Source organism: Pelmatolapia mariae, linkage group LG5 (assembly GCF_036321145.2).
Source record: "Pelmatolapia mariae isolate MD_Pm_ZW linkage group LG5, Pm_UMD_F_2, whole genome shotgun sequence".
Taxonomy (NCBI): Eukaryota; Metazoa; Chordata; class Actinopteri; order Cichliformes; family Cichlidae; genus Pelmatolapia; species Pelmatolapia mariae.
The window spans coordinates 9,062,094-9,089,574 of NC_086231.1; the positions used below are offsets into that span (position 1 = coordinate 9,062,094).

Below are 27,481 nucleotides of genomic sequence, written 5' to 3' on the forward strand. Positions count from 1 at the left end.
TAAAATATAAGACCAAAACCCAGAGATTTGGGTGTTTTGTGAGGGGAAAAAAAATTCCCTGAGCTCTCTGATACAGACTGGATGGCAGATTTTGCATTTGCTATTGGTGTAACAGCACTGCTAAATTAAATATTCATAACTGCAAGATTTTCCATCCCTCATCCGGGGAAACCAGGAATTTACAAATTTTGGTGGCTGGTTCTGCAGTTGGACACGGGATCTTTCACACCCCATATGAGAATCATAACCCTAGGCTAGAAGCAGAGTAAAGAGCAACCACTTCATCTTGTGTCCTGGTTAGCCTTAGGCCAAGGACACAGGCAAGGGGCTTTTTGCACATGAAATACATAGTCTGGCCAGAGGTTTCATGAGCTTCTCTGAAGGCAAATGAAGACAACATCCCAAAGCTGAGAGATATCGCACCATCCGCCCACCATCTACACATCCATGCGCATGGTCAGTTTACAAGACAGTTTGAAGATTTGAAGAGTGGGAGCATGATTTCTTTATCACGACTTGCAAAGTGAATAATAGACTCAGTGATGTTCAGCTTGAACTCACTGACCTGCCGTCTGATTCACTCCAGCAGAGTACTTCAAGTCAGTACCACTGCTTGTAATTTATTCTCCTCCCGGAGAGGAGACCCGTCTAACATGAGAAGGTACATTCAGTTCAAGAGTTCAAGAAAACCGAGAGAAAGATTGTCTCACTGACAGCCAGGTGTCCTGAAACCTGATTTGGTGAACGCATTTAACCAGAGATTAAATTCTTTTTTTGTGATTAACAAGAAAATGAAATAAAAAAACAATAACAGCAAAGAAACATCAAATTAAGTTATTAGACGATGAAACAGAATTGGAGACATTTGCCGTGTGTATGTATTAGGTCTTTGAATTGGTAAACTAGTGACTATGTTGGTGTTTTAACCAGACCTGCTTCACATTATGCAAGTCTTTCTGGAAAAATCCACTTGAATAATTCGGTAGACCTCCATTAATAGCTGCGTGATTGAAAACTTAAATAGTGCACTTACATTAAATGTGTAATAATGTCCTTTTTAGAAAGGCATGCCCTAATTGTAACTCATACCAGCAGCTAATAAAATCTACCACCTATTTCTTTTTATAAATTCATACTGTCTGAATTGCTTTCAGCCTTTTGGTCTAGCATCTGTAGCTTCCAGCTCCTACCTTAGAAAACTCATTCCCAAACCCTGCCTCTATTTAGATTACACGAGACAGCATTTACATCAGGAAGGTGCTAGATGAGTCCAGAGCTATGGCTATAAAATGTCTTTAATGTTTTCTAGTCTCCTGATTGTCTGTCCAAAGTGACAACTTGAGATAGCTGTGATAGCTGGTGCAGGCAAGCATGTCATTTGACTCGAAATTGTCAGGCAGAAGAAAAAGCAATAAACTATAGTATAATTTTTTTATTCAAATCTGACCTTCTCAATAGCAGGACAGCTCCTGACTTCGGAAAAACAAATCAAATTGAATATAATTAAGATATCATGTGGCCGCAAAACAAACTTATAAATAAACATGGTCATGTGGTTTGGATCAGAAACTGGCCACAAGAGGGTTTGTAAAATGAATTTTAGGATATAATATGTTGTTTTGGGAAACTTGCTGGTAGTTCTTCAGGTTTTATTTAAATTTGTAATTAGAATATTATATTCATATTATCAGTGGGAATATAAATAGAAATTATGCACAATATAAGCAATTATAATAATTTTCCACTTTAAAACATACATAAAAAGGCAATCTGTACAACATTTGCTACATTAATTTTTTTTTAATCTTTTCTCTATAAGACCCTCAGGTCCTGCATTCTGCAAATATGAACATTACATTGTGAAGACTTTGTTTAGTTCCCAGTGCTCCATTTTCTGTTGTCTACCTTCTGGCTAGTTATTGTTTCTCCTTCTCATCTTCCAAATGTTTTCCATGCCTGCAGCTTTCAGGGACATCTGCCCCTGCCAACCAATGCTTTAACATGTTGTTACATTCTGGTGATCCTCAGGGAATGATGAACACGGCATAGTGTCAGAAATACATAAAAACGTTTGATTTTTCTTATTCAAATTGAGCAGTTGAGTGAGTTTACTGAAACACATATTCAGTAACCCAGTATCTATAGACACAAGAACGGAAGCTTTGTGTGTCTCATTTTGTTCTTTTGTGCTGTATTAGATTAACAGCTTATGGTTTAGTTGTGTCTCAAAGACAGTTGCACCGATCCTGTGTTATGTTTACTGTAGCATTTGGGGTCTTTGGGATGCTTTTCTTATCCTCATCCTCCATTCTTCTGTGAATATGTTTCTTTCTGAGCGGGATGAGAACAGCTTTCTGCTAAGCTCCAATGTGTGAGCGGTGCTTTCTGAGCTTTGTGCTTTAGTGTAGGTGGTATTTATGTGGAGAGGTTTACAGTGGGATTTTTATGTGTGGCTTGTGTGTCATAGCTTAATGATCATCATACATCAGGCTTTGCTGTCCAATAAGTTGGAAAAAGAATTATTTTTATTGCAAATACAAGTGCAAGAGTAGCTAAGCCGAATGATTTGACCTGATCGGTGTTTGCTTTAATGTGTGATACAAAAACAGCGACGCTAAAAAAAAAATCAAGTGGTGCTTGTGCATACTAATGCAAGACTACCCCTAACACCTGACAGACCACTACAGACATCATCCATTCGTCACACTGTTACACTTCTAAGAGTGATTACCTGCTGCATCACACACTGCATTGTGTTAGGAAAATCTACCTTGAGATGTTAGATTCTTGTAGGCAAGCTGGTTCCTGTGAGCATGAATTTGCTTTACTGTGAGTGGAAAATATTAGTACTGTGTGTTAGTCAGTGTTAAGATTTTTAAAAGGCAGTTAAAACATCTTAGAAAGACTTTTACTGTCTCTCATGTTAACTATTAAATTTATATGTTTAGATGGTGCAGATGTATTGATTTCAGATTGTGAGAGCCGGGGGTGAAATCCAATAAAGCAAAGCTATTTTAATGCACTGTGGAGGAGAGTTGTTTATGCAAACAAACACTGTTCACTAGATGTATTTTGAGGTGCAGGTAGCAGAATATTTTTGTTGCTATTGATCAGTTCTCCCCAGCTGCATGGCTAGAAGCGCTGTCAGTTTGTCTCCTGCAAGTTGCTCTGAAATATTCTCTCAAACTCAAGGCTCAAAGATTTGGCTTCCAAAATAGTGTAATTTTGTTCATTTGTTATATCACACTATTCACAATTACGTCATTTACTGTGTTCCCCCTCTGCCTGAAAGCGTGCTGTAAGAGAGATGATTATCCCATTTTTCTCATCAAGAAAGTGCGATTATAGTCGGGGTTAGCGTAATTATGCTCTTTGCTTCTCAGTAGGTACATTTAGATAACTGGACTGGGTCATCAGAATCACCGCCTACTGTTAATTAGGATTAGTGTTCCCAGCAGAGCTGTTGCTGATGGCAATGGTGAGAATGTATGTCTGTGGTAAATACAGAACAGCAGTTAATAATTTAATGAAATATAAATTATTGTAAGTATTAAAATCTAATTAAGAAAGTGTGACTTTATTTGTTAAAGTCATAGTGAGGGTTTGCTTGCATACTGTATCTGAATAAAGTAACCATAAATGCTCAAATCCAAAATGATATAATGGCAAAGTTTCAAATGACTCCGAGGGGATAAAGGATAAGAGGTTTCACCTACTTCTGAGTTTCTCTTTGACAGGTTTAAGCTAGTATCTTCTTTCTTCTTTTTTCAGTTGATCCCTTTAGGGTTCGTCCCAGCAGATCATATGCCTCCATCGTACGCTCTCCGTAGCGTCCTGTTCTGTCACATCAAACCTCTGCATGTCCTCCTTCATACGTCTGTTAAATCTTCTCTGCAGTCTCCTCTTTTCCTCCTGTCTGGCAGCTCCATACTCAACATCCCTAGTACAGTATACCCACCATTCATTCTTAGCACATATCCAAACCATCTCTGCCATTTCTTTCTAACTATCTCAGTCCAAATCTTCAACCTTCCTTGTATTTATGTATTTTTCATCAAATTTCATGAAAACAGAGACATGTCTGTAGACATACAGTATCTGTAGGTCTCTCCCTGTGTTATTTTAAATTGCCAGTGGCCTAAGCCGTCTGATTCTTACCGAAGACTTGCTTATTCAAAATCATGTTCTGAATAGTTTGGGAAGGACTCTGTAATTTCCAAAAGCAGCAGTGCACCGAGGCTTAGTTAACATTACTTAAACAGGGCTAATTTGCTCTGTGCAGTATTTTTAGCTGCAGATTATGATGTACTTCTTAAAAATTTGAACATTTACCGCAAGTAAATGTTTTACACATGTTTATTTAATGCCAGGGTAATCCTATAAATACACCAAATCTACAGGTGCCAACAGAAATCTAAAAGTAAAATGGGCTATAGAATCAAACACTAGAAACATACCACAAACTCCGACAAAGACTAAGGGAAAGAGACAAGATTATTTATACACAGAGGTCTGAAAAACAGGAAATAACCAAAAGACAAAGACAAGGAAACGCACATTCAGACAAAGGAACACTGGAGCACAAAGACACAACAGAACGACGAGCAGTAGGTAGAAGAGTTGGGGAGGCACTGAAGGAACTAAACAGATGACAAATAAACTCAAAATAGAAACTGCAGCTAAATAAAGACTAAAAATTCAAAACTCGTCCAGAACAGTGAATCAAACATTGGCATCTACAAATCAGTGAACTTCATGAACTAATTCTAATGACACCATGTGGTAAAGACAGACATCACAATCAAGGAATCAAACTCACTGTGAGAGTAATAAAGAAATAAAATAGGAATACAAACCTCAGCCTACCAGAACAGCAAAAACCCCTCAGATCACAACAATGTAGAATTCAAAATAAGCTATCGTACTTGTGTTTGTTGTAACAAAGCGTCACTGATGTGTTTTCCATATTTTTTATATGACTACAGACTTTAAACCCTTTGTTGGTCGGCATCTTTTCATGAAAAAAATGTAATATGGACTTGTGTTTCAGCAAAAATGTAAACAGATGGATTATTTCTGAATTTAATATAATCATGATAATATGTTTTAACCCTATCACACATAGTGGTCACTACAGTGGACAGCTATTCAGAGGCTGTTTTCTTGTATTTGTGTCAGTGTTGATGGTATACTTGCACATAAACCACTACATTGGACACTGATGTGTCACTCTATACCCTGCCACCCACTGGTTGTTTAATGTTACTATAGATGTATGACGTGTTTCATTGTAATTATTGTTATTTAAACCTTTCATGCATGAATTATGACAACCTCAATCAGGATTTTTTTTCTTAAGTATTTTTATTCATCTTCAGGCATGAAAAGATTAATAAAAATGCTTAGGAAAAAATCCTGATTGAGGTTGTCATAATTCATGCATGACAGGGTTAAAGTGGCTCAGTTTGCAGTGTGTTTAGCCTGCAAGAACAGCAGTACCTGAAGATTCAGTTTATTTTTTGGAGTTGGTTACAAGCTGGTTTTCAAATGACCGATGCCTAATTTAGAAGCAAAACTCTTCAGAGATAAATAATTTTGAAAAGATGATGTGTTTTGTTGCTTTTCTGTTCTGTCGAGTCTGATGTTTCCTGCATGTTGCCAGTCAGTCATGAATTCACACACATTTTCAATTTATTTTTCAAGCTCAAGGACAGAATTGCCACGGTGGCTTAGAACTGGCATTAACCCTCCAGTTAAATGCCTGTCTGAGTTTCCATTAACCTACACAATGGAACTGCCCTACTAATTTTCACAGCTCCACTTTAGTAATAATTGATATTCATGATGTATGTTCTTGCAGCTGCTAGTTAAGCACAGTGTACACACTCAAGCGTGGTGGGTGTTTTAATCTGCTTGGGAATGTGTGCCATATTTAAGTCAACAAATCAGTCAAGCCTCAGCCAAACTGCAGTGATATTTGTAATGAACACATCTTTATAGCACATAGGCTTTAAATGACTGTGTATTATACTGACAAGTAATGTGCTGTTAATTGATTTGAAATGGGCAGTTTCAGCCAGCAAACTGCATAGTGATGAAATGGAGTGCTCTAACTGAAAACATTGCTTACTCTTACTGACATTAAAAAAAAGTTTGTTTTATTTTACATAATTGATTTAGATATCTCCTCTCTCTTTGTTAAAGGATCGGCTGACAAGAGAAGCAGAATATTTGGCAGTTTCCAGGTAAGCTATTCAAACATCTACATTTTTCACTCCAGAAAAAAACAGGGAAAGTAGAATTTGAAGAGCTACAATATAGTGGTAATGATTCAGGTAGTTTCCTATGGTGTTTGAGATGGCTGTTGAAGACATCTGTTAAGATTATTGCCTGTGCAAGCAGCACACAGCTCTTTAAACCATCTTGTGTTCATACAAAATGTGTGCTTCAGTGCTGGAATTACCTTGACAAAGATGTGATACTTATAAAGGCTTTGGTGCATAGCCTTATAATTACAGAGCCATTCAGTGGCTGATTAGGGAGGAAACACTGCCTAGCCTTTTATGCAGTGCATTTGTCTTTAGACAGAGCTTTTACTGCCATTTATTCCATGAACCGTTCAATTTCTTCTTCGCTTTTTCATTTAAGCAAAGACTTTAAATAGATTGAACCATTACTTTAGACATATTCATAGGGTGCATTGTAAGTTTTCTTCTTTTTGTGGTTTTTATTAAAGCGACAGTACTTATTTACATTGCTGTGATCCTTGCACTAAACGTATTGGCTTCCTCTTCTTTGTGTATTTCCCATCTTGATAATTGCCACTTTTTGCACTTTCCAGTTAAAGAATGTATTCCTTTGCTGCATTGGTTGAAATGATCTTGAACAAAATGGGCACACAGATAAGACTGAAAGAGAAAGTTAAAATGATCTGTGTATATTTTTTTTTTAGATGATACTGTTGCGGCTGTTGAATCTTTTGTTTCTATGGGAACCCAATCAGAATTGAGACTGTTATTTCAGTTCAGTTTAATTTAATTCAGTTTGATTTATATAGCGCCAAATTAGCTATTGCTGCAGATGGAATGTCCCAGTATATAGTATCCTTTGCTATGTGTATACATGGAAATCGATAGGTGAGCAGAACTGAAGCAATACATCCTCTGCATAACAGAGCAGACATACGTCATCATGAAAGATCTGACAAGATGAACTGACAGTGAATTCAGACACCACTGGTATCATCTGTATTCTCATCGCAGTAGTTTCATAACAAACCTGGACCATTCTCAACACGTTACACTCTGTATACTGAGCACTTCTACTACCAAGAGATATTTTCTGCTACATTAGGTAGGTAGTTTTAACATGTTACATTCAACTTGTACCAAAGGATTTAACTGTATTCTATTTCATTTACATTTTTACTTATTGATGTCCTGTATATGGCTTTATTTTTTCAATCTACAGTAACTTAACTGCTTTTCTGACCACTGTTTTACAATATACTATAATTGTAAAACAGTGCTTGCTTCTTTCAACCCCTCCACCTCCCCAGCATCCACATGCAGGCTCAAGGAGGATATTTTTTCATAACTCTATGTGTGATGTGTTTGTAGGGATTAATGAGGCCGGAGCCTTAATGACAAACTCTAATTTCTTCTACTGCTTGTCATCATTTCAAATGATTAAACTTAACCCTGCTACGGTCTTCATTTTTTGGTTACACAGGGAGTCTTGCTGGGTCTGGTGGACTTTTGGGGCTATTAATTCAACATATTCAAACCTTTTTTGTTAAAATTCTCAGCAGATGTCTACTTCATCCCATTTGCAAGTAATATAAACAAAACAGGTTAAATGTGTTCCCTTTACCTTTGTTAAATCACATTTATGAATAGAAATGCAACTCATTTTTGCTTTAAATAGTACACACTATATGAGATTTTCCAGATATTTGCGTGGAACAATATCAGCTCAGCTGTTAGATAATGTGGGCTCGCTCTGAGATGAGTTGATCTGCCAGGAGCCCAGCAGACTGTGGTTGGCCTTAACCAGGGGTATCAAACATAAGGCCTGAGGGCCAGAATCGGCCTAGCACGGACTCCAATCCGGCAGATGGGACGGCTTTGGAAAATATGAAAGTGGCATCAATTTTGAACATCTTACTGCATTGTCATACATTTAAAACTTTTGCTACTGATAAAGACCTCCCCCATAGCCATTCACAGTACACCAAAGTAATTAAGTAATAGATAAACAATTAAATGACAGAAAAGTTCCTGATTTCACTATTTACTATAAACATTTATGTTTTGGTTTTTTTGTTTGTTTTTAATTGAATCCTCCTGAAAATTAACAAAAACTTTCTGTTTTATAATTATAGATGAGCAATGAGCTTCTTTTTCTGTAATTTTCACATTAATTTATTGTTTAAACCTGAAAAATCATGGTGAGGGATTAATCTTATTTACTACAGCAGCATTTCTTTATCATGTAGAAAAACTGAGATGTAATGTTGAAATTGCACTTATTTTTCTTATAATAATATTTACAAGCATGTAGAAAAGGGACTTAAGATCCAAGTGGGCTGTATGTTTCCCATGATATAAAATGAGTAATTCTATGCTCAGTTTATATCTATACTGTATAATTCATGCAATATTGGCATCAACCAGGCTCTCTTTGTCAGTCTCCTTTATCACATGTTTGTTTTTTTAACTATAGACAGTTTTACAAACTTTATAAGCTCCATATTATTTTCAGTACTACAGTTGAGTGACTTTATCCTTGATTCACTGAAAGCCGATGTAGTGGAAACCACTCTAGCAAACAACAGAACAACCTGTATAGATTACCAGCGTAAATAATTCATGATTTGGCCAACAGAGTGCAGAGTGCAAATACTATTTCCTACATGGAATGGTGTGACAAAGTGGCTAGGACAGAAATCATTTTGCCATTTGTCACTTGCATATATTGTTATTTTGTGTTTTGTTATTTTACAGTCAGCCATAATGCTTTAATTTAGACATTGCTGGTGTAACACTGTTTTAATGAAAAATTACATTTATCATCATCATTATTATTATTATCATTATTATTATAATTATTATTATTTTGTATCATTTTTACCAAGGTAGGAGGTACTTTAAGCCGAATTAAAGAAACAGACAATAAAATCTTAGAAAATCCACCTTTAGCCGTCACTTATGTGATGTTGTTTTGGACCGGTTATATTTTTTGTCATATTAAACATGGACTATTTTTCAGATAATGAGGTCAACACTAAATGGGCTTTTTCTATTCTTGGCTCTTTATGTAATATCTGTGAACGTGATATTCATACATTTCATTTCCTGTTTTTGGCAGAATTTTGTTGTCTGTCTCTTTTCCTTAACCTTTAAGGAGTTTTACATATCATTGCATTAATTCAGTGGTGTATTAAAAAAAATTGATAAATGACTTGACTATTGATGTGTTTTTATCTTGCTTAATGCCCAGTGTCCTCTTGACAGTTTATGCACGGGGGGCTGTGACTGATAGTAATACACTACTGTATGTCCAGAAATGTTGCCTCTATCTTTTGTTATCTTCTATATTTTTGCTCAGCAATGCCCACTTCTCCCAGTTGGCTATGACCTCTGTTAAGGGAAAGTCAAGTATTCTGGAACTTGGGTCAAGAAATGTTGTACCTGGCACAGATGTGATAGATGAGCCTGTCAAGAATATGTTGCATGTTCTGGGATTCAGTCTCAGTCCAGGGTGACTTTAGCTGCCTTAGTATCAGTTACACCAGACCGTGTAGATGTACATATTGCACAATTTTCTGAGCTAAGAAGCTGCTTTTATTTAAGGAGTAACCATTCATCTAGTGTCATCCCCAGGATGTAAAGCAGAAAGAGATGACCTATGACCCTGACTACTATTAGAGCAACACAGTTTTATTATGTGGCTGTATTCTTCTGAGTGAGCAGTAGGGGGCAGCATCTTTGGTTAATTCAAGTATATGGGAAAACGACTTTTAAGCTACAGTATTTTGATGTGTGACCTCACCAAACACTTCCCTGATGAGTTTGTTGTCTTGGTCGCTGTTTCAAATTCATATTTAATACAACTTCATATTAATTAATATTAATCAAGGACTTCAGCAGAGCCAAGGTAGACAAAATTGGAACATCCTTCAGATGTAATTTTTTAAGGAAAATGTATGCTTCTAGTTTAAAAATTGAGTAATCTTAAATAATTAAGCTGATTAGCACTGCATCATCTTAGTATAGATTATTTAATTCCACTAGGACAATTTTCTATCAGTAGTCTGGTAATATCAAGTGCTTCTGTCACTTTCTGCTAAAGCTTTGGCAGCCACATTTGTTTCACTTATCTTTTTATAAACCACCACGAGGCATTTCGGCAAGGAGGGGTATCAGTTTATTGAATGAATCTCTGTTGTCAGTATTAATTTGTAAAGCTTTCTCACACATTTGCAGCCACATTCTTTGTCTGGGCTGCATTACAAGATGTGGTATGTGTGCAGAAAATCCAATAACATTGTCAAAGTGCAATTCTGAATAACATTCTGGCTTTTTTTGGCATTTATTCATTTGACTTTTCCAGTATTCAAATATTAATGTGTAACTATTTGTCTGCATAAATTCCAGGACCAAATATAAAAAAAAAAACAGTAGTACAAAACTTGACAAAACATTAATTCACAATGCATTGAAATGATAGGAGATCGCTGGACAGCTCTTTTCTCTATATGTACTAGATTCCCATCTAGCTCTCTGTGTAATAGTTAATATGGCTGTGTACCAGGGAATATCTGCACCCAGCAGTGAAGTAGCTGAAGGATGTGTTATTTGAAGTGTAAGGTTGTTACAAATCTGCGTTGCTCTTTGTTTCAGCAGAAGCTGATTACAAATGTTCAGGCACAATGAAATGCCTGTATTTCACTTTTGTCTTGCCATTAGTATTCGTTTGATCCCATCATTCATGTAAATAGCTCAATACTCACCCAAACCTTCCCTAACATACACATAAACTGATTGTTGAGAAGTAATCTTTGGTAATTGATATTTACATTATACCATGAATAAAAAGATGAAGCTTTTCTTATTTTGTTGTTACATACAAATTAAACGCACAATGGTTAGCTGCAGTCTTTTGTCATAAGCACTTCTCACAAATTCTCTATAGAAATTCTTATTCAGCTATAAGCTATTTTATTTTAACCAAAATATGCTGAGTGTGCCCATGACAATAATGCTGCACTTCCCCCAGACAGTCATTAATAAAGCCTTGTGGTTGTGAAAGGAATCACTGATAATTCACCATTATTGCCAGCAGCCCAAAGGAACCCTCTAAGAGTCTGAGTTAAACTCATTACAGGCTTGACTATGCGAGGTTATGGCTTCTCTGAGGAATATTGCCTCCTTCAAAATAGCCCCCTAATTTTTGTTCTATGGATTGCCATCATTTAGTCTTTTTCTGATAGACAGATTGCGTAACCTTGCCTCACCACCAGCCAGACTATAAGCAAATAATAATGAAATTCAAAGAAGCAAAGGAAAATATCATTATCTGTAATAATATGGGACCAATGTTTTTTAAAAATGGCAGTTTGTCAGTCTTTTGTAAGCATTGGAATCCAGACAATATTTCCTTAGCAGTGAGGTGCATTATGGAAATTATATCAACCTTTTTTCTGAATAACACTGGATCAGTTCAGGTAGCCAAAATCCATGGATTATGTTGAGTGTAATATTTAAATAAAACATACTTAACTGCAAGCAACTAAAGTCAATTGCAACAATCTCATCATTTTTAAATTTGCATGTTGCCTGTTGCTTGGAAGATAAACTGTGTGTATAAATGACTGAGCAGCTATATCTGATGTTGTGGAGTCTATTCTGGGAGTTATCTAAATGGCTGCTTGGATTCCCTTAAGGGTTGACACATTTTTTTAAGATGCAGGTAAAACAGATAATGAATAAGGCACTGAGGATATCAGCAAAAAGGTTTTCAAATATATATATGTACAGTGCCTGAAAAATGTAAAGATCACTTTTTAATCAGAGTAAGGTATCAAGTTAGTTAAACTTCTGAGATATTGATCTGGTCAGTTAAATAGCAGAGGGGGTTGTTAATTACTTCCAGCTGCGCTACGGCACTGGAGGGGCAACAGTGAGACAACCCCTAAAACAGGAATGCTTTTGCAGGTGGAGGCCACTGACATTTTTACTTATTTAATTATTTTGACTGGCCATCAGCAGAACCAGTATCTGCTCCTTTGTGTGAAGAAGCACGTTGAGTTCTGATCCGTACAAAATGACCAACAGCAGGCCACTGATGTGATTGTCTCTGACCATGCACTCAGAAACAAACTTTGTGAGGGTGGCCTGAGGGTCTGACATCCTGTATTCGGCCCTGTGCTCACTGCCCGGCACCGTGGAGCCCAGTGGGTATTTGCTATAGAATACTATAATGTAACAGACATGGAAGGGTTTGAGGAAGCCTTGGAGAACATCATGCTGCCTGCATCATTATTCAGGATGACCAGTAGATGAAGCAAAGACCTCTAATTCTAGGCGACAATGCACAGACTGCCAGTAAGTATTGGAATGAGATCCTTGGACCCACTGCCAGACCGTACACTGGCACAGAGGGTTCTGGGTTCCTCCCGGTGCCTGGTCTCAAATGGCGAGAGTATGCAGGCAGTTCCTGCAGGATAAAGCAATTGATACCACTGACTGGCCCTCACGCTACCTTAAACCAATAGAAAACCTCTGGGACATTATGTTTCACCTCTGGGACATTATGTTTCAGTCCATCCAACGCTGCCAGGTTGCACCTTTGACTATCCAGGCACCATAATCCAGCTCTGGGAGGAGATCCCTGAGTACACCATCTGTTGTCTCATTAGGAGCATGTCCCAGTGTTGTCAGGCATACATAAAAGCACAGGAAAAACCATTTTGAGTTGCTGCAGAATGGACTAGTCTGATGCATCATTTTTTCACTTTGATTTTCAGGGTATCTTTGAATTCAGCCCTCTGTAGGTTGATCATTTTCATTTCAATCAAACGATGTGGATTTCTTTTCTTTCCTAATACATTTCACAGTACTTATTAGTATAGATATCCATTAAGATTCCACTGAGGTTCTATACCACACATCCTTAACTTATATCTAATGTGAGCTGCATGCATGGACATACACAGAAAAGAAAGACAGGAAAAAAATTGAGTTAAGTGTCAGGTGTTTGTGTCCATACAGTATATTGTAATGTGTTTTGTATTTGTTTTCCATGTGCAACAACAGTATAATTCTTGCAACATCCAGGTCCAGTGACATTGGACTTGAATGCAAAGGCACCTAAGTCCAGCTTTTTAGTCAAAGATTCCAACAATCTTTCTTGTCTCTGGTTTTCTTCACTCTGCCATGTATATTTTACCGGGTGCACAGAAAAGTGAGATTTGATCTGAGGGTATTAACAGCTGTCACAAGGTAGAGATAAGAAATGACTATGATGTAGGATCACATATGCAAGTATACCAATCTGAGGTGTTAAAAAGAAAGAAAGAAAAAAAGAACTCTGAGTATAGAACACTTTAGCATGTAATGCGAATCTATGTGGGTGTTATTGTTGTAGAAATAAATTTACATTCCCTTAATGAAAGCTATTTCCAAGAGGAAACATATGCGTTGAAAATTATGTTCTAACCACTAATTGCATGTCCTGAAATGAGCATTCTTCACATTAATCTCTCGGATGCAGAACAAATGTGCACTGCAGTTACACCCATCTATGCTACATCTATGCTGTATGAAATGACTCAAAGCAATGTATTCATCGTCATTCACTTATTTTCATTTACATGAAGCTCTTTATTTAAATAGGTGCATTACATACTTTAAATTCTGCTCTTTTACTGAGGGACTCAGACACTGGGGATAGAGTGAATTTAAAATTTATTTAATCTTACATTTATTCCCCTCCTGTCTGTGATGTGACCTTGTGCTATCTGTTATCCATCACTCTACGCTTCAGACATGGTGGATGAGCTTTAGTTTTTGTATGAACAGTAGAGAGATGGGTTTTTATACCAGAATTAAAAAATGTATGCATGTTGAAAGCAGCTCATCTAACAGTCCTACAACTATATCTCTAATGTACCCTTGCAAGCATTTGTCCTCTGGTGGATTACTACCAGCGAAACTTCAGAGTTTGGATGCAGAATGGAGGGGATTGTTTTGTTTATGACTTTACTGCACAGGGCCCTTGTAGACATCTGTGTTTTCTAACAACTCCCACCAGGCGAGCTGTTTTTAGAAGCACCTGTTTACTGAATAAAATCACATTTTCCTGTGGCGCACGTTTCATTTTGAATATTTGTATACATCCAATTTTGTCTCACTAGATATGTAATATTTATTTTCACACTTTGAGTTGTCATTTTTTACGCATATGCACCTTTTTTTCCCACTGGGAAATAAGCGGTGCATATATCCAGGCACAAAATCAGAACAGTCCAATTGATGGATCTGACTAACAGTCCGGTGACTGATAACCTCTCCCAGTGACTGTGTCACGCTCAGACGTTTTCTTATTCGAACAACTGTACAAATGCCCAGCTGGAGTCTGGGAGCCCTACAAGGGTCAGGGATCGGACATCGCCTGCATCATCAGATTTGTTGAAATGTCACAGTGGGAACAAAGGCAAATGAAAGAGCTGTTTTTCCCTTTGATGCTGCAACTGAAGTTGAGGGCCATGGCCAATGTTCATGAAGCTGTGTGAATGCTCACAGAGACATTGGAGTGAAAAGGACATTTACCTTCAGATGCTGTTACAGTTCAACATAACTCAGGGGGTTGTAATTTGTAAGAAAAATAAAAACTCAGTGTGTTAAAAGCAAAACATCCATGTACAGCGCAGTTTTTGTGAGAGCTTCTGTATTTGGATATGTGTATGTCTTTACTTTTAAATTAGCTTTTAGCTGGAACACATCTTTGTCTGTTATAAATTAAATGAGCTGCCATTTGCCTGTAAAGCTGTATATTTCAATCATTTAAGTTGTTTCATTGAATTCTTTATAAGAAAGTGAAATCCAGCAATCAGTTTTTTTTATTTCTCTTATAACACAATCAAGAGGGCGATTCTGGAATTGGAGCTAAAATTAAATGTATGTTATTTTGACTAAACTGATGTCTTAACCATCAGTTTAACTATCTATCCGAATTGCCTATCGCGGCCACATACTGGTGTTCAGCATAGAGGTTTGTAACCATTTTTAAAATCACATCAAGTGGGTTTGAACATTTTTGCTGCGCACAGTTTGACTGCAGTAAGTGTCAAGTGAATCCTTTATCGGAGCTTATTATTGTTGCTGTCCACGGTACTGCCGCTCTCAGTACCGTGGACAGCAACTACAGACTACAAATGCTTCATAAGTCCAGTGTTGCTGGGAGACAGCAGCATCCTCGCTTTCAGTAGCGTTTTATGAGACTGCTTCTTGTAAGCAGGATGTCAGTGACTGTCTTGGCATCTTCATGAAATAGATGTAGTTTTTGTTAAGATAAAAAATGTCTGATTAGTTGTGAAAATCAGAACAAAATCTAAGGTCTAATCAGACTACAGTCTTCTTCTAGTCAGTAGCTGGGACCGCATCTGCATGTTAATTTGGCAGATGGAGTAAGCATCTAATGAGAGGTGAAAATAGGAACAGCTTGTTGTGCAGGACAGAGAACCAAAATGGGGGGTTTATAAAGTGTGGACCCACTCCTGAAATTCAGAGAAATTATCTCCAATTGAATATCCGGGAGCACATTCAGCATGAATTTAGGCTGTGGTTTGGGAAAGGCCTCAGAAAGTACTGGCAGCAGCTCCTGAGCCATGCAGATCGCCAAAGAAGATATCCCCCAAAAGAAAGACTGTGCATTATGAAGGTCTTGAAAAATGTAATATGAATGATAGTTCCCACAACTTTGATCAGTTGGTCAGGGATTTCTTTGTGAAAGCATTTGTAGCTGTGCCACTAGATCAAGCGAAATACCAAGCAACAAAAGAGTGAGAGGAATCTGAATCTGGAAGCTGTGTAGCCAGACTCAGTGATAAACAGAGGCTCTGAAGGTGAAGCATGCTGGGACTTCATTAAAACTGGAGATAATGGACCAATAGCTTGTGAGAGTTTAGGGCTGAGTTTATATTGAAATAGAATATGGAAATGGGTGGACAGAGAATTGAAAGGGGAGTGTATGACGTGTGTTCCCACTCCAGAAATTCTGATAAATTATCTCTAGAAGTTGGAGTTTTTGGGGGGGTTTATTAGCAAGAGTGTACGCTGCAGTGTAGTATGTTTTAAAAGATTTGTTTGGATAAACTCCAGCAACTCATTCAAAGTAAAGGATTTGATTAAAATTGCCAGTCCTAAAGCTTGTCAGAAATTAGCCTCAAGACTATATTCTCAAATTATTCCCTGTTGTCCTTAAGTCTGACTGACAGTCCACCATTCAGATATATTCTGTCTTAGAAGAAGAAGAGTAGGGCGACTGCAAAGTGACAGGTCATTTGCATGGCTACATCTAAAAATGCCAAGAAGAAAAGGAACAAGTAAAGCTTTGTATTGATAAATACATTTGCTTCAACAACCTAACTTCATAGCCACAGCAGTTTCTATTGAACTTTAACCATATGTTTCTGATAATCTGTGGTCTTTCCTTCTGCTTACTACTTGACATCTAACAACTTGAATGGCAAAAAGAACGGAACCTCCAATCAGCCTGTCCATGTCATTTCAGTGTTGTTGACAGAGGACAGAACCTGAGGTCTGAGTAAATGATTATTTTGATGTGGCTGCATCATTAGAAATCTATCTCTGCCTCTTCTTGGTCCTTATCTAAGCCTCTCATGTGTATAAATCAAAGTCCGGCCCTAGCGGGGTATCTGTTGCTTCTCCATCTGCCAAGTCATTAATCCAAGGATGTGACCCACGGGCAGGCTTCTCCCATTTGGTTCAGTCATTGTTACATGAAAAATAATCTTGGTTTCTCTCCCGCTCCTCCACTGTCTGCATCTTTCTTTTATTTGTTCTAATGGGCTCCTGCTCCTGATTTTCACCCCGGAGGATGAGTTACGTGTTGTGCTGGGGATGTTCAGTGGGATTGTGTGTGTCAATGCCCTGTAAATTGCTACACTGTGCATTCAGTCTACATTGCTCCAAGGGCACGTTCACAGACTCTTCCACTCCTATGGTGTGATTTGTAACTTCACATTTCTTCTTTGTCTCCTCTCCAATCCAAGTCTAATGACTATAAATGGACTGTATAAAAGACACAGAGTAGAAATAGAGACAACTGGGTCCTGTCATGCCTAATCATGCCATATATACCCACACCCCTGTTGCCAATCTTGGACATGTACTCCATTTCTTTTCTCATCTTTCTTTTCTCTGACTATCTCCCAGATTTTCTTTTCTTTTTCCGGAGACTCCCCCACATCCCTCTGTTATCATCGCCCGGAGAGAAGTTATGAAATTCGTGACATTCAGATCTAGTGGGGCAGGATGATGGAGGACAAGAATAGTCTTCCGAGATCCTTCTGGAATCAGTCTGTCTTTGATGAGCAAGTAATTCAATGTCAGCGCCTCTGATAATCTCGCTCTTCTAATTTGTAGTAGAGAGAAAATCTCATTTGTTGCATTTGGTTACGGAAGAGTGGATACCTCTGTGCTGCCTGTTTCTGCTCGGTAACCTTACAACTGTACTGACCAGTAATCTGTCCGCAGCCTGAAACAGAATATTGGACATTGTTATGAAGATATAAGGAGATAAAATCTTAATGCTTTGTTCATCAGCTAGTGCGTGTCCTACTCTCGCTCCTTCTCGTTGCTGTGAAACTCATCGTAGGCGGGAGAGACTGTTGCTTGAAGGGAGCAGTCTATCTGCTTAAAATTCAAAGTTGTCTGTGTCAAACAGAGCTCTCAAACAGCCCCTGAGACACTCAGAAGCTTGAGAGGATGAAAAGTAGTTCCCCTGGCTAACAGTGAGGGGTAGTGTTGCTCCAATCCAACTTCATTAATCTTATGCCTTCCCTTTATTTTCACTTTCCTTTGTGTAGTTCCTGCATAAAATTCTCACTTCTTTGTTGATCATTCGGTTGCACACAGAGTACTGAATAATGTGTGCTATATGTAAATTAGAAATTTGTCATTTTTGTTGCCTCCAAAATGCAAATAAAGAGAGCTATTATTTTAAAATTTTTATTCCCTGCTGATGTTTTTGTGTTGCTGACCTTGTACGGTTGCAGAGACATAAAAAAGAAGGAAAAAAAGATTAACAGTGCTTTTCAAAACATAGCAAAAACAAATTTTAGTGCAGAAAGTTTGACAAGAAGGAAGAGCAAACATGAATGTAGGCATTTCAAGTCACAGAGGCAGAAAGTGTCCTTACGAGCTTGTCAGGGGTGTAGTTGTGTGCACAGCTGGTAAATATTTAATGTGTTGGTGTCCTGCTTTGCTGTTCCCACTGGTGAGGAACTGTACTGTAACAATGCAATAGCCCCTTAAACCTTTAAGTCTATTTAAGAGGAACTTTTGCTGCTCTTAAAATATTTTCACCCATAGAGTTTGGATGTCTAAAGAGCTTCAGAGCAAAATGTGCTTGCCCTCACTAAATTATGGAATTTAAAAAAGCATGATCTTTTTATTTGGGTTCATTTTAAAATAAATATTTTTTCAATAACATAAAAATGTCTGTTTTAACAAAACCACAGTTTTTTATATAAAGGTATACATAGCAGTGGGTCTGGAAAGTGAAGCTGCTGTCTTTACAATGGCCAGCAGGGAGAACCTCCTTTAATCATTTAGGATGATAAAGCAGGGCTTGGTTTAGGTGGAGCTCACCTTATGACTGACAGGCTGCTATCATGCAGTACTTTTGCATGATAGCATTGGTTACTTAGTCAGATCCACGACCATTTTCAAAATAATAACATGGCAACACTGAAAATGCTCAGCTTGGTTCTTCACAACAGAACTTAACATAAGTGGTTTTGTCTGTCTTTTCTATCTGATTTGGTGATCCTCACATTTTACTGTCTCCAGCGTGTCAAACCTTTTCCTTATTTAGAGGAATTTTACAGCCTGCACACAGGCAAGAATACTTACAAAATTATTCCCATTAAACCCAGCTGTACTTTAACACCTGTGAAACTTTGATTTCTGTATTATTTATGTACAGTGCCACTTTAAGTCTTATTAAAGTTCAAAGAAAATCAAACCCTGAACAGTTGCCAGTGCCATTCTAGGACTTGCAGTTCATCATTACCTTTAAGCACCACTGGAACAAAGCGTAGCTTCAGAGCACCACTAACATAGCAGTAAACTTCGAGTCTTGGTAAACTACCGCATGTCAGGTGGTGATTTAAAACACTTGCCTGCAGCAAGAACATTGCTAACTGCAATGTAAACTGCAAAGCTACTAAGTTCCTGCACTGTGTGGATAACAAGCGTCTTTAGTGTTCTTACTCTGTCTTCTGTGCTGGAGGTGATTTATATTTTTCTACTGCTGGATGGGGTGGATTGAACCTCATCTCACAGAGGGCACCTTCTCATTACTCTGGACCTCCTTCCATTGCTAGTCAAGTCCTCAAAGTCAAGGCAGGCTCGTTGTTTAGCCAGCCTGCCATGTCCTCTGAATGAAGCGACAGACATGGACTAATTACACCTGGCTGCCCTTTCCCTTTCACCTGTCTCACACAAATCAGTCTGAGTGAATAGTTTTCTTTTTTCCCTTTTTTTGGTAATACATCATCACGAAGGGCATCTTTTGAGAGACACGAGGGAAAAGCAACAGTAAAAGGAGCTTTTGAAACTACATTTCTGGTCACCAATAATAAGTTTGTTAGCACAAGTCTGACTCTGGAGAATTATTCTGTGAGAGACGTGTCATGTCATTATCAGCAGAGGAACTAGGGCGAGCTGACTGTAATAGAGGAGCAGCCTCTATAAAACATTTTTCTCTAGAAGCTAATTTTTGATATATATTATAGATTATTTAATAAAATGTATAATAGTCAGAGTCAGTGTCAAATATATTTAACACTGACTCTGAGGGTATAACCCAGTATCAAAAACTTAGCTGATAGATTTTGGTAGGTACACTTTGGATATATATGACTCATTCCTGTGTCGACTATTCTAAGTTTCTGATTTATCTTATAGCCCATGTCTGGCAAGAGTCCAGTCATATCTAATCGAAAGGGTCGACAAGGCATTCCAGCATTAGCACTGATGAGGACGGTCAGTGCATGTGTACCTGACAGGGTATATGTGTTTATGTGTAGTGTCATCATAGCAGAAACCTTTTTTATTTAAGTCTGATAAACAGGCTATAAGATGTAAGAGGAATCAAGACCAGACAGGAGGAAGGAAAGAGAGTCAAGAGGAAAGAAAATGAGAGGGGACAAGGAGGAAGAGATATCAGAGAACATCCTTTTTTTTTAGTCATTTTAAGCAGACTTGTTCCAGCAGATTGGCAGAGATATAATTTTCCACATATCCTAATGTGTGTCACTTTGACACCTATCTCTTTTTGAAATATTCAGCAGGATCAAGTAGAATTATATTGGTTTTAGTGACGATATCTGACTTTTTTTGTCTTTTGGGAGATGTGTGATCACAGAAAAACACGTGAATGTCTTTTTCGAGCTGGAATTGCCAGGCCAAAAATAGATCAAGTAAGATGAGAGACTTGCATCTATCAGATCTCGTCCTCTTTTGAAGTCTAACTCGGGAGGGAGTAAGCTCAGATGTGGACCTGGAAATTTGATAACTAAGATATTCTTGAGCAAAATTAGTTTTCTATTTACACAGCTTTTACTTTGATTTTTGAGATTTTTTCAGTTGCAAGAACTCAAACAGTTTATTTGCTTTCAAGTAATCATTTTCATGGTGGCAAATGATAATTTTGTCAGACCTCAGTCAAATTAGTATGAGTCATGACAAATGAGTGATTGACGTGAGCTGGAATAGCACCTTGAAAAACATATATATAATTCATGCCACTTCACATTTTTCACTTCAAAGTATTAGAAAAGATGTTAAATTCTGTAAATATATAATTAAGGTGCTACTATTAATGCATCATCTGTGACTACCCCCACTGTGGCATAGTTTTACATAGTAAATCTCAGAATTCGCATATTCAGGTGTGTCATACACACTGAGGCAGTCAGCTGAACACACCAGATGAGCAGCAGGGAAAAGGCAAATTCCAGAGAACTTTCCAAAGGACGATACATAATCATGACTGGGCTATAAACAAAGAATAAGTAGCATAGGGAGTCTAACAAAAGGAAAAGAAAGCACAAGATCTACCAAGTGGCAAAAGAATGATCAATGCACTGGGAACAGGTGTAGCAGAAAATTGGAGGGAAGCCTAAAAAACACTAGAAGTAAACCTAACAGGAGTTGGCATAATAATAATAATGGATTGCATTTATATAGCGCTTTTCGAGACCCTCAAAGCGCTTTACAATTCCACTATTCATTCACTCTCACATTCACACACTGGTGGAGGGAAGCTACAGTTGTAGCCACAGCTGCCCTGGGGCAGACTGACAGAAGCGAGGCTGCCATATCGCGCCATCGGCCCCTCTGGCCATCACCAGTAGGCGGTAGGTGAAGTGTCTTGCCCAAGGACACAACGACCGAGACTGTCCGAGCCGGGGCTCGAACCGGCAACCTTCCAATCACAAGACGAACTGCCAACTCTTGAGCCACGATCACCCCCATAACGAAAGAATAGAAAATAAGAGAGAAAGTGACAAAACTAAACTCCAGAGCCATGACACTGTTTAATATTTTCTGCCATTAAATAGCAAATCAAAAAATTTGCTTGGAACAGTTTATTGGGGTTTAGTATCTTGGCCAAGAATACTTCAAAATGAAGGAGTACAAATTACCCCAGCGACCCTCTAACTTGGTGGGTGAACATAATAGCTATTAAAAATATATATATAATTAAAGCTCTTTAGGAGTAACAGTAATGCACATTCACATGTGTCCATAGCTGTTTCCTCCATTCTTGAGCAAACAATGCTTAGTTTAACACCTTGAGGAAGATGCCATTTGTGGGACACTGGCAAATGTAGGGATTTTTTGCCCTCTTGCTGTCAGAAGTGGGAATGAATACGGTGTGTTTGAATCCAAGAAATCATTGTGGTTGTTTCCAGGACAACAGAACAAGACAGCTGGACGCACCTTTCTCTTAATCTGGCAGAGATAGGAGCTACTTAGTCAGAGAGCACAGAGGAGACACAAAGAGGGAGGGCTGGGTTGTGTGTACACACACATAAAATACCAAAAACACACACACTCAATGAGGGCTGAGTCAAGGAGGGAGGAGAGAAGAGAAAGAGTTAGAGGTGTAGAAAGGAAGGAGAGGCGCACAGAGAAGCTAAGAGAAAAAGAAAAAGGAAGAGGTATGACAGTCCTTGTGCTGTAGTCTGCTCTGATATCCTGCACACCACTGGGAAGCCTCATCAGCCATTCAGCAGGATGTCTCAGAGGAAAAGGAGTTTCACATTTGGAGCTTATGGAGGGTAAGATAATAGAGGACTAATCTGTCGGAACATCAATTGATTTTGCAGTTTGCCAGTTGACAGTTGACACTGCTGTCACAGCAGTGTACATGTACCTGTTGCATTGTATTGCCAGCCCTGGAGTAGTGAGAGGAAGGTGTGACTGCTCTGGGACTAGTACTGCATCTGCTCAGCAGCTGCTGAATTAGCTAACAAGGTCATTGACTGGCAGAACTGTGCACTCTTAATTTACACCGTGAACCATTAGTAGGGGAAGCTACAAAATTGACACAAGGGGAGATTTGCATATGGTTGTCTCAGTCATGGTGATCTGTTCATCTGTCTTTTTAAAGACCTCACTACTTGTAAGGTATTTAAAAGTGACTATAGTCAACACAGCATTCTAAATGTATATAACTGGTAGCTTTAAAGAGCTTCTAAATCCATACAGATATGTGATCGATAAGGTTATTCAAAGTGCAAACCATTTTTATTCCAGCAAATAAAGCACTGATTGCCTGTCATCAACCTAAATGGTGTGTAATTAAATATTTGTGATGCTTACTTGATACTGAATAAGGAAGTCGGTGATTGGTGGCAGGGAATAACTAAATACTTCATCAGTATGGGTAAAACAGTGAGTAGAGGTAATTATCTCGACTTTGTATAGTTCCACACTTTTATTAATGTGACAGATGATTTTGAAGCAGTCAGAGTATGGATATGTGAGATATGCTTTGGTTTATGAACAACGAATAGTGCATTACAATTCATGAGGCAGAGAAATTATTTTAATGTTGTGTCTTGCAGCCTGTGAGTTCTGCCAAGTCAGCCTAGAAAACACTCATGAGACCCAAATTTGACATTTTTGTTGTAGAAGTCAGTTTGAAAGGTAGTCTGAGTGCACAAGCAGACACAGGCAACCAATAGCAGGCAAGGAAACATTTGTGGGGCACAGAAACAGCATTTCTGAAACAGCAACAGGCTTTTTGTAATAAGATGAGCAGTGAGATTCAAGGAATGGTCCAAAATAGATATGGAGTGGTGTGATGAAAGTGCACTCACTGTCACCTGAACTGCACTCATTAGATTCTTTTTTTTATTAAGCCTACCACAGATTTGTGTTTTATTTAACTTGATGGTTTTCATATTATCACATAAGTTAATGTAAACATTGCTGTATGTTTAAGTTTCTTTTCTGTCAGACTTAAAGGGCAGGAGTCAGATTACAATAGAGGAAACAAAAACAGTCTCCAAGAAGGAACAACTCCAAAACATAAACACAGAGATGACGGCATGACTTAAATAATAAGATGTTGTATGAGTTGAATCAGTGTTTATATGCCTGTTTAACATATTTAAAGGAGATTGTTTTAGTTTAATATGGGATATGATTCCAGTTTTTTGGGTGTATGTGAGAAAATGCTCACAGACCTTAGATGTTAGTTCATCCAGCTGAATGAGCTCATTCCATGACGAGGCGCCTGTCATCCATCCACAATTCTCAAGAAGCGCCACTCGTCCTACAGTATTGTTCAGATGTTAATCAGGTCTACACACGATGATTACCTTATGATTCAGCCAAGCTGAGCTCAAGGTTAAGGTCAAATTCATATTTGCTGGCACTTTTCCATTTTCACAGCATAACCTTTATGCACGCTATTTGGAATGTCACCAAATTCTTACTCCTAAAGTACTGAACAATATTCAGTTGAAACCATTTTGTAAAATTATTAACATAAAACCAGAGTTTGAGATACATTTATAATGAACAAAATGATAAAGAAAAATAAACTTGCAACTGGTAGGCAGGTGGCATGAGGTTTCTTGTTGTTGATGGTGAAATTGGTCACAAAATGTGCATGGTGTTACTCTGAAAAACGTCTGGCAATTGCTTTGATTGCTAGCAGACTTGTGTGTTTGCATGACAGATAACATCTTGTCTTGAAACCACTGCAAGCTCACTGAGTGATACTGTAACTATGAAGAGTGTGACACAAACCAGAAATGGAGAGCATCTCTATCTCCTTAGGGGAAAAATGTGCATTTCCTATCAGAAGGAGGGTGCCGTAGATACTGATATGTCATATTAGATAGGAAAGATAGACATAAAGTAAAGTTAGATACTGTTATTATTTTGGAGGGAGTGGTCCTGTTGGTTGACACTATCACTGTCATGCTACAATCAGTAATATGATTTTAAGACATGCTGATGCATTTGTCATATTATTGTATTACTGTCATAATACTCCTCAACTCAAACACTTTTATTTGCTGGACAAATTAATCTTATTTGATGGTGAATGGGATTAATTTGTTCGGCATATGACTCTTTGACTTCGAAGTGGATTTTTAATCCTCAGTAGTGTGTGCATACAGCCATTCAACGACAAGAAAAGCTTATCACTTCCTTTCTGTACTTGACACATTACAGTAATTTGTTGAATTATAAGCTGGCTAAGCTACTAAGTCATTGACATTTTGGTTTTTGTAAGCTGGTATTGTAACAAGTGCAAATGAAATTGTTACTATCACCTGAAAACTAAATGCTGTATTCAGCTGTTTTAAATCTCATTTATATAAACATTACTTTTGCATTTGTTTCAGTTTGTTACAATAATTTGGTTAGAGCAAGCGAGAGACATTTGATTTTAAATTCAGGAGATTTGTAGCACTGTGCTCACAAGTCTTCTTCTTTTTCACACAAACCAAACCTGAATCTGTAGGAAAGCTCTGTTTGGCTGGGTGTCACGAGAATGAACTATATATTATTATACGAATTGTGGAATAAAAGCGGCAAAATCAGTGGTTGACTCTTAAAGTGCATTGTAACACTCAGCTTGGCTGAGTTGTTACATAAAGGTGGCCCACTCCAGTTTTGTCCTCGCAGTGCACTGCTGGAACAGTCAAGTATAGTGTTTATCTGGTATTTGATTTTGTTTCTTACACATTCACTTTGCCCCAACTCTTCCCAGCCATCTGTGATCCAGTCTAGTCTTATATGTGCTTCTGTACAATCGAAAGTAGCGTGGGGATCCTTTAAAAGCATGCATCTGTGTTAGATGAATTAGTGTGTGTTTGTTTCAAGAAAAGAAATGAGCTTTTTCATTTTAATTTGGTTTGTTTTGCAATTGCTTTGGAAATCTGTCTCTGTTCTTAAAAGCCTTGTTGTTGAAAAGCGTATCTCTGGGGAAATAAATTCTTAATGAATAACATTGAAAGGATTCTTAAACAGAAATGGATGGAGCCCAGACCTAGACCATAACATTACCATTCTGCATTTGTTTCATGACCTGTCCTTGAAGAAGTTATTTTGTAGCAGATTAATTTCCGCATACAATTTAAGGGTAATTGCTGTTAGCGGATAGCAACATGGCTATTTCTTTAAAGTGCTTGTAAACAGCTGCAAGGAAAAATGGACGAGGTGGAAAACAACTGGAAATTGCCTCCCATTTGAGCAATTTTACTATCTCCTGTGCCAGCTTCCTTGCTGATATTTTTTCCTTTCTGAACTATGTAAATTTAAAGCAAGCAATTATGTGAAGTAGGACAGATGATTTAAAAAAAAAATAGAGACTTGATTATGGTTGAGCTATTTTTAACTTTACTATAGGGAACTTTGAACAATATAATACCAAGCTGATGAGTAAATTTCCTAAATTTGAGCTTGTGATTGTAAATATAGAAGCCAGAAAGAGTAAGCCAATGATGCTGGTATGTTTACAGGTTTTAGGTTACAGATGGTTGGTTTCCTGCTGGTGAGTAAAGTCTGCTTTAAGCCTAGAGACAAATGGCAACGGTTCAGCCATGTGAAAGATGATTGGATTGTGCACATATCTGACTGCTCTGTTACAATTTCCCTTTCAGGTATTATACGGTAGCTACCTGAAAATGGTGTTGAGGAGGCTAGTGTGACTGTACAAACAGCCCACCTTTCGTTCTTTGCTATTTTCACCCCTCCAACATTATGTAATGTCGTTTTTTTTGTGTGGCTGTGCTTAATCTGATGGGGAGGTTACTGCTTTGTTTCTTAAGGACCCTAAAAAGTGATCACATACAGTAACCCACAATCTGTTTGTGGATTCTGGTGGAAATATTGCTAAATCAGCTTTTCTTAAATCAATACTACACATTTTAAACCTCAGAGAAAATCGCAGAAAATATGAATATAAAATTAAAAACTTGAGAATACTATGATTGTGTGTGTGCTTTGTGTGAGATTGGTAATCACTGTAGAGCCAAATGATAGAGCCTGGACAGTCAAACTCCTACTCTCTTTTGAAGGTTATATGGTCAGAGAGATCGGAGAGATGGACCTGGAGAGGTCACTGGGTTTAAAGTGAACAGCCTCACATAAAATAGCCAAACCAAAAACTTGTTTAGTCAATTTGGATTAGGATGATTTTTCTGAGTAAGATTCAAAAACAAATGCCATCGCATCATTTAAATAAAAAAATCAATATAACTGTCAAAAATGCTAATCATCATGCAAAGTAGAGCTTTATTTGTTTATACGTTTTTTGGATAGTTGTTGTTTGTTTTTAAACTTATAACATAATGAAAACCCATGAGCAAACTATGATCATTATACTACTCTAGCCTTGCAGGATTGTTGGCTTAGGAGTCTCTTTAGTCATTACACTGAGGTGACAGACTTCACTAAAGAAAACAGTTAAAGTGGATGACCTGTTCAGAGGGACGAGTGAATAGTGGGTGAACACGAGGGTTATCAGCTTTTCTTAATGTGCCATTTTTAAAACCTTTGCATTTGGAGCCTATATCCCGTTTAAAAATGTCCACCTATTTAATGAAGTCATGTTTTGAACTAGTAATGTGTGTTTATACTGCCTACATGAAAAAACAAAGTGAAAACACAAAGGCTGAGGGTGGAAGCTCTAAAAG

General features: G+C 37.8%; 1 protein-coding gene across 3 annotated transcripts in view; it reads left to right on the plus strand.

The window, feature by feature from the left end:
* rap1gapb (RAP1 GTPase activating protein b) overlaps window positions 1-27,481 on the plus strand; it is a 107,226-nt gene that overhangs the window by 22,824 nt on the left and 56,921 nt on the right. For 2 of the 3 annotated variants that reach the window (XM_063473563.1, XM_063473560.1), the window contains exon 2: window positions 6,205-6,245. The gene's annotated coding sequence lies outside the window, so the exon portion shown is untranslated. Of the gene's footprint in view, window positions 1-6,204; window positions 6,246-27,481 lie in introns of those variants that run through there. The other variant, XM_063473567.1, reaches the window with a different exon arrangement.